This window comes from Ornithorhynchus anatinus, chromosome 12 (genome assembly GCF_004115215.2).
Source record: "Ornithorhynchus anatinus isolate Pmale09 chromosome 12, mOrnAna1.pri.v4, whole genome shotgun sequence".
In the NCBI taxonomy this organism is placed as follows: Eukaryota; Metazoa; Chordata; class Mammalia; order Monotremata; family Ornithorhynchidae; genus Ornithorhynchus; species Ornithorhynchus anatinus.
The window spans coordinates 47,773,534-47,782,295 of NC_041739.1; the positions used below are offsets into that span (position 1 = coordinate 47,773,534).

Genomic DNA, 8,762 nt, shown 5'->3' on the forward strand with positions numbered 1-8,762 from the left:
ATTCTCTGCCCTCCAGGAGCATATAATATTTTTAATAATTGCTGGGTTTAACACTTACCATGTGCCAAGCACTGGTGTAAATACGATACAATGAGATCAATTCATCAGTGGCATTATCGAGCGCTTGCTGTGTGCAAAGCACTGTGCTAAGTGAAACTATATTATCAAAGAGCAGTGTGGCTCAGTGAAAAGAGCGTGGGCTTCGGGAATCAGAGGTCATGGGTTCGACTCCCGGCTCTGCCACTTGTCAGCTGGGTGACTGTGGGCAAGTCACTTCACTTCTCTGTGTCTCAGTTACCTCATCTGTAAAATGGGGATTATCTGTGAGCCTCACGTGGGACAAACTGATTACTCTGTATCTGCCCCAGCGCTTAGAACAGTGCTCTGCATATAGTAAGCGCTTAACAAATACCAACATTATTATTATTAATGAGTGGATATAAACAGTCTCTGCCCACAAGGAGCCTCTAGTCTAGAAACAAGCCACGGTCCCCATGGGATGCACAGAGTAAGGGGGAAACGGAAGAGGAATTTAATACCTCTTCTCTAAATCGTAAGCTTCTTGTGGTCCGTGTCTGCCCACTCTGTTATATCGTACTCTCCCAAGTGCTAGTACAGTGCTTTGCACACAGTAAGAGCTCAGTGAGTCGGATTGATCGATTTTCAAGATGAGGAAAATGAGGCACAGAGGATGTAAGTGACCTGCCCAAGATCACGGAGCTGGCAAGAGGAGGAACCGGCAATAGAACCCAGGTCTTCTGACTCCTAGATTTATTTGCTTTCCACTGGATCATGCTGTTTCTCTTACAATCTAGAGGGGAGGTAAACACTAACATAAATTATAGGCCATGAGGGAGTAAAATAATTTAATAAAAATAATTTGGGTATTTGTTAAGCACTTACTCTATGCCAAGCACCTTACTAAGCATTGGAGTAGACAAGAGATAATCAGTTTGGACACAGACCCTGTTCTAACTGGGGCTCACAGTCTCAGAGGGAAGGAGCACAGGTGTTAAATCCCGATTTTACAGATGGGGAAACTGAGGTCCAGAGAAGTTAAGCGACTGTCCTAAGATCACCCAGTCACTAGGTGACAGACCTGGGATTGGAACCAGATTCTCCTCCTCCCAGGCCTTTGCTCTTTCCATTAGGCCAAACTGCTTCTTCAGGGCTCTAAAGTTATGTACCTTAATGCTGGATGGGGGATGGAGAGAGGAGGAAGTCAAACAAAAGAACTGTAGGGTGTCACCACGTGGAATCAGCCGCCGGGTAACTTGTGAGCTTGCGGACTGGGGGGTCGGAAATGGATTCACAGACTCGAGGGTTATGGATAATAGGAGCAAATTTATTAAGATATCCCAAGAGGTAATCTACAGAGAGCAAAGCTATTCCTAAACTCTCTAGTCCTACTAGTTTACTAGTAATAAGTTAACTGGTCAGCATGGTACCCAACTTTAAGCAGCCGTTAAAAACTGTGAATAAGACACCGGTTATCTCCAGGGGTTACCTTCCAAACCACCCCAACGTGAGCCACCTTTCCAATCACCCAGGGGCTACCTTTCAAATCACCTCACATGGGCTACGTTTCAAATAACCCAGGGGTTACCTTTCAAATAATCCAGAGCTCAAGTTCCCAAGGCGGAATACTAGCTTCTCCCAGCTCCAGCTAGGAGGTCTGATCTGTCACTCAGCACCTCACCGGGTCCAACAGAGTGAGCACTTGCGACTCTGAGTGGAGGCGACCCGCCACCTGGGCCAGACGGGATTCCAACCTACTACCAAGAATTGGTGGAGACCCCTCCCCAGATATACCTTGCTGCTTCCCTATCCCCTTTCCTTCCATTGGCCACAGCTGGTGGGGGGGGGGAGGGAGGATCGTACGACGGGAACCGTCGGAATTTACTCATTCCATTCTAATCCTTCGGCCAGATCGTTCGCCTAGCCCTTCCCGGGTCGGTAGCGTCGGGCGGTACGGGAAGCGTTGATGTTCCGATGTTAGTGAGCTAAGCTTGCTCGTCTGGCCAGGTTGTGACCGGTCACATAGGGACAGTGAAAAATTTGTAATGGAAGAGCAGGGGATCAAGAGATTATACAGTTTTGGATTTAAAATCTCTATGAGAGATGTGATTCCTGGACCTTGGAAAGAACCTCTCTCAGGGTACCCGGTGTTGACGTTGTTATGGAATCGAGCCTCCCAGATTCTCCGTGCCCGGCTGGTTCCGAGCGGCCATTAAGGCAGGCACGATTCATTTGCAATATTTGGTCCCAGTCAATGAGCCAAGATCGATTCACAGGTAGCAGACTGCTTGCATTGCACGTAATTAACCCAGACCGTGCCAACTGCTTTGAAAGTGTACAGTCTTAATTCAAAAGAAAACTTCCAAAATGCAGTGAACACATTCAAAGATAGTGTTGAGGCAACTCCGCTTCGGTAATTGGTCTTGGGACAGTGATGGAATACTCAGTGTGAGTTTAATTACCGAGAGAGCATCAATCTACACCGAAACAATTACTCAGACTTTATAAAATGCACAAAAAGAAACTCCTTCCCAATGGTCCGTGACTGTTACCGTAAATATGGCTACATCCACGCACACATTCTTGAACTCAACCATCCGCACAGAAAGCCTATTAAATTAGTGGAATAAAAAGACCAAAGTTATAAAATAAAGTTAGCAACAGCTACTTAATGATATAGAACAGAAAAGGTAAGACAGGGTGATTTAGACTGAAAGATCCACGTTCAATTTTAAGCTCCTTGCAGGCAGGGAATTCCATTTTTAAGTTCCTGGCAGGTGGGGATGATTGATTACTTGGGTTGATTGACGTGACGTGCCCTTGGGTTGTTTTTTCAATAACGCTGGTGGGTTGTGCTAAACCATCTACACTCTCTTGCTGTGGAATTCTCAGCTTGCCTCACTGCAAAGTAGCTGGTAGGAAGAATGGCTGCTGTCTGCGAGAGTAATGATGGGATTTGTTAAGTTCTTGCTATGTGCCAAGCACTGTTCCAAGCACTGAGGTGGGTACAATGTTACCAGGTGGGGCTCACCGTCTTCATCCCCCCTTTACAGATGAGGTACCTGAGGCACAGAGAAGTTAAGTGACTTGCCTAAAGTCACACAGCTGACAAGTCGCGGAGCCGAAATTCGAACCCACGGCAATCAGAGAGCAGACTGTACCTGAGCTTCAAGAATCTCCCTATCCCATTGCAAGCAGCGGGGCTTAGTGGATGGACTTGGGAGTCAGAGGTCGTGGGTTCTAATCCTGGCTCTGCCACTTGTCAGCTGTGTGACTGTGGGCACGTCACTTCACTTCTCTGAGCCTCAGTTACCTCATCTGTAAAACGGGGATGAAGACTGTGAGCCTCACGCGGGACAACCTGATGACCCTGTCTCTCCCCCAGCGCTTAGAACAGTGCTCAAACGTAGTGAGCGCTTAACAAATACCAACATTATTATAAGTCATCCTTGAGTAGGATTCTCAGAGTGGATTGGAAAGAGCCAGTGGATCCTCTTCTTTCCTGAAAAAGTTGGAAGCAAAAAAATGAAAACAAAGAATAATAAGATGAAGGACTATCAAAGGATAATAATAAAGAATTTAAAAAGACTTGAACAGATTCATGGTAAATGTAAGATGATTCTTTGAAAAGTTTGAGTATATTAAACTCTCTAAATTTTTTAGATCCTTCTCTTTTCTGAATAAAGGAAGTTCTCTTAGCTCTTGTTGTAAAAGTCTGAAGCTCCCCCTCTAGATTGTAAACTCACTGTGAGCTGGGAAGACACCTATAAACTCTAGATTGGAAGCTCGCTGTGGGCAGGGAATGTGTCTGTTATACCGTTGGGTTGTACTCTCCCAAGTGCTTAGTACAGTGCTCTGCACACAGTAATTACTCAGTAAATTTCATTGATTGATTAGTCAAGAAAGCAGACCTCAAGCACTAAGCAGTTATCCAGTATAGGAGAAAAAAATGGAAAAGCACAAACTCTGACAAAAAAACGCCCACGCCAAGTATTTCCTTTTTATAATAGAACAGAACATTGAAGTGGTGCTTTAGGGGCTTTTAGCAGCACAAAATGAGTGGGGAAAATGTGGTTCAAAAATCTGCAGGAAGGACAAGGAGATCCATATACTGTACAATATATACAACGCGGAAGCAGATCCATGCTGTTGATGGATATCAAACACCATACCAAACTGAAGGTCTTCGATCACCACTTCTTTTTTTAAAAAAACCCTTTTTTAAAAAACTTTTTGCATGCACGCAGCCCCGTTATCTCTATATTGTGCAGAGCAGCGTGGCTCAGCGGAAAGAGCCCGGGCTTGGGAGTCAGAGGTCATGGGTTCGAATCCCAGCTCTACCACTTGTCAACTGTGTGACTGTGGACAAGTCACTCAACCTCTCTGTGCCTCAGTTACCTCATCTGTAAAATGGGGATTAAGACTGTGAGCCTCACGTGGGACAACCTCATTACCTTGTATCTACCCCAGCGCTTAGAACAGTGCTCTGCACATAGTAAGCGCTTAACAAATACAAATACCAACATTATTATTGACTCAACTGTACATTCCATTCGCTATCTTGACCACCCCATTTGTAAATAAATAATTTCGCTATTCATTAAGCTTTACTATGGGCCAAGAACCGTTCCAAGTAGATACAAATGAATCAGGTTGGATACAGTTCCTGCCCCACAGCAGGCTCACACTCTTAAGTCGATGGGAGAGCGTGCATTAAATCCCCATTTTGCAGACGAGAAAACTGAGACTCAGAGAATTTAAGCGACCGGGCCAATTCCTGCAGCAGCCAAGAGGCAGAGCGGAGATTAGACTTTAGGTCCTCCGGCTCCCAGTTTCAAGCTCTTTCCACCAGGCCGTGCTGCCCCTCTTAAATATTTTTTCAACGTCTCCTCTGTTAGAGCGTGAGCTCTGTAAGGGCAGGGAAAGTGTCACTTATTTTTTTTTTTCTGCTTCCCAGTCACTTAGTACAGTGTGTTACATCAAGTGAGCACTCAATAAGTAGCATTATTTGGCTGTGAGACTTGGACCGAGTACTGGAAACATTTCAAGCTCCCGCAGCAGTTTCATCCGTGTCACCTATGAGTCACCATCACCACCCTACCAGAAAATGGTAAGACAAGATTATCCCCCACAAGGCCCTGGAAGACAGTTCACGCAGCTGCATCGAAGCAATGCTGAGAGCAAACTAGTTCCACGGGGTAGGACATGTGAGGACAATGGATGATAACAATAATAGAGGTCGTGGGTTCTAATCCCAGCTCCGCCACTTGTCTGCTGTGTGACTTTGGGCAAGTCACTTTGCTTCTCTGTACCTCAGTTGCTTCATCTGTAAAATGGGGATGAAGAATGTGAGCCCCACATGGGACAACCTGATGACCTTGTATCTATCCCAGGGCTTAGGACAGTGCTTAACAAATACCATCATTATTATTATTATTATTATTGTTAATATTATTATTTTGGTGGCATTTTTTACACACTTATTATGTGCCAGGCACTGTTCTAAGCGCTGGGGTGGATACAAGCAAATAGGGTTGGACCCAATCCTTATCCCACATAGGGCTCACAGTTTTAATCCCCATTTTACAAATAAGGTAACTGGAGGCAGAGGGAAGTTAAGTGACTTGCCCAAGGTCACACAGCAGACAAGTGGCAGAGCGGGACTAGAACCTAGGTCCTTCTGGCTCCCAGGCCGTGCTCTATCCATTAGGCCGCACTGCTTCACGTGATCGCAGTGTCTCTAAGTATGGAGTGCAGCAGGATTCCCCAAACATCTGCTCTAAGTTAGCTGAATCAATCGATCAGTGGTATTACTGAGTGCTAACTACGTGCGTAGCACTGTACTAAGCATTAGGGAGAGTGCAATGCAACTGAGTTGATAGACTCATCCCCTGCCCACAGTGAACTTAGAGTGTAAAGAGATCACAGGAGCCTGGAGGGGAGAAAAAATGATGGAAAGACACGGGAAGTACCTCGTTAAGCGATGGAAACTAGCAGTGGACTCCAGGAAGGTCACGGCAGCGGTTAGCCAACCTCTCTTTTTGTTTTATGCGGTCAAGTCGCCTCCCACCCATAGCGACTCCACGGACACAACTCTCCCAGAACGCCCCACCTCCGTCTGCAGTCGTCCTGGTAGCGGATCCGTAGAGTTTTCTTGGGAAAAATGCAGACGTGGTTTACCGTTGCCTTCTTCCACGCGGGAAACTTGACTCTCTGCCCTCGACTCTCTCCCGTGCCGCCGCTGCCCAGCACAGGGGAGTTTTGACTTGTAGCAGATGGCCTTCCACTCGCTAGCCACTTCCCAAGCCAGGAATGGAATGGACAAGCCTCTGCTTGACTCTCCCTCCTGTAGCCGGGAGTGGGAGAGTACTGGAAACTCTCCAGCTGTGATCCTGAGAGGGGATAGACCAGCCTAGCAGGAAGCATTTCTGAGAGCTGTGGCTTTGTTGAAACCAGAGACAGGACTGAAGTGAGATGAACCCATTAATGATATGATCACTGATTTATTTCTGTAAACAATGCAGGAGGGTATGTCAATCCCACATTGTTTTTTTTTCAGCTACATTCTCACGCAAGGGTAGGACATTACTCTCACTGGCATAATTTTCAAAAACAAAGGGCAAGATCTCTTTCTATACGTCTTTGTGTCACATATCGCTTCTGCTTTGAGAAGCGGCTCAGCCTAGTGGAAAGACTACGGGCCTGGGACTCACAAGGGCCTGGGTTCTCATCCTGGCTCTGACACTTGTCTGCTGGTGACCTTGAGCAAGTCACTTCACTTGTTTGTGCCTTAGTTCCCTCATCTGTAAAATGGGGAGCCAATAAGGCTGTGAGCCCTATGTGGGACAGGGACTGTGTCCCACCCGAAACCTTAGATCTACCCTGGTGCTTAGGACAGTGCCTGGAACATTGTAAACGCTTAACAAATACCACAGTTATTATTAATATAAATGCAGAAAATACAGTAGTCCAAGGCGTTCCTTCTCTGCCTCGATTAATCCTCTTCCAATATTCCACTGGCCATTGGCAGTGTTCTTTCTTTAAAAAAAAGATAAACTTCTTACCAGTTGGATGGCCAAAACTCAGTAAAATGAACAGATGAAAATGGCACATTCACTAGGCCTTATGCCAGTTGGACTTTTGTGACGGGAGTCTTTCCCATTTAACTGTCTCTGTGATTTCAGTTGTTGGAATGTAAGTCTCTAGTACCTTTAATTAAATACAAAGAGTTTTGCATTCCTCTAACCTGCCTCCCCCATTCGATTGTAAGCCCTCGAAGGACAGAAAATATGTCTGCTTCTTTGAAACCCCACTGCCTCACCCAGGCGATGATGTTCAGAACTGCCAGTAGGAATCTCAGTTTCAGTGTTGGGAGGAGAGGAAAACATGCAGTGGTCAGAAGGCATAATTTTGCCACCCTTGATCGTCCAACCTGTTTATCTTGTACAATCCCCAGTGCTTAGTGCAGTGCAAATACCGACATATAATAGACTCGCGAGAGCATGGGCCTGGGTGTCAGAGGACCTGGGTTCTAATCACAGCACCACCTGGGTAACCTCGGACAAGTCAGTCAACTTTGTGCTTCACTTCTTCATCTGCCAAATGGGGATTCAATATCCGGTCTCCCTCCTACTTAGACTGTGATCCCCATGTTGGACCTGGTCATCCTGAGGCCACCCCAGAGCTTAGTACGGTCCTTGGGACAAGTAATTGTTTAACAGATGCAATTTTTCTTCTTATTATTACAGTTATCAGGCAGCAGAATGATGACAGCAAGTGGTTGGCTTTGAGAGAGACAGGAAGGTGAACCAAAACAGAGTGTTCGGGCCTTGGTGTTTTTATTCATTCATTCGATAGTATTTTTTGAGTGCTTATTATGTTCAGAGCACTGTACTAAGCGCTTGGAATGTACAATTCGACAACAGATAGAGACAATCCCTGCCCAATGATGGGCTCACAGTCTAAATGGGGGAGACAGACAGCAGAGCAAAACAGAACAAAACAAAAACAAGACAACATTATCAAGATAAATAGAATCAAGGGGATGTACACTTCATTAACAAAATAAATAGGTTAATAAATAATATATACAAATGAGCACAGTTCTGAGGGGAGGGAAAGGGGAAGGGGGAGGAGCAGAGGGTGGGGGGGAGGGGAACAGAGGGAAAGGGGGGCTTAGTCTGGGAAGATCTCTTGGAGGAGGTGAGCTCTCAGTAGGGCTTTGAAGAGGGGAAGGGAGTTAGTTTGGCGGAGGTGAGGAGGGAGGGCATTCCAGGACAGCGGTAGGACATGGGCCAGGGGTCGACAGCAGGATAGGTGTGAACGGGGGACTGAGGAGATGAGCGGCAGAGGAGCAGAGTGTACGGGGTGGGCAGTAGAAAGACAGAAGGGAGGTGACGTAGGAGGGGGCAAGGTGATGGAGAGGGCAACCCTCTCCATTTAACTACCACATATCTCCTAGAGCAAAGGTTTGCCTGCCAATGGCATCCTTTCCCTACTGATTGCCCCTTTGGGTGATTTTGGGGCTTGGGATTTAATGGGTGGAAAACCCCTCCCTTTGCCCTGACTCTTCTACAGTCTGCCCTTCCCTGCTGTTCCAGCACACTGCTTTCACCTACCAGTACCATTTAAAGCCAACCTGGAATCAGGGAGCGATCTATTTCATATTCTTCCCTGAAACACTTCGTAGCTTGTAGAGCCCACTCTTTCAGAAAACCTCCACCTAGTTCAAAAGGGAGCACTTT

At 46.3% G+C, this 8,762-nt stretch overlaps 1 non-coding gene across 1 annotated transcript; it reads right to left on the minus strand.

The window, feature by feature from the left end:
- Window positions 1–6,282: 6,282 nt before the first annotated feature.
- On the minus strand, window positions 6,283–6,420 carry LOC114815736. The gene has a single exon (XR_003763539.1). It is a non-coding gene; the product is annotated as a small nucleolar RNA SNORA7 (small nucleolar RNA).
- Between the last annotated feature and the right edge of the window lie 2,342 nt (window positions 6,421–8,762).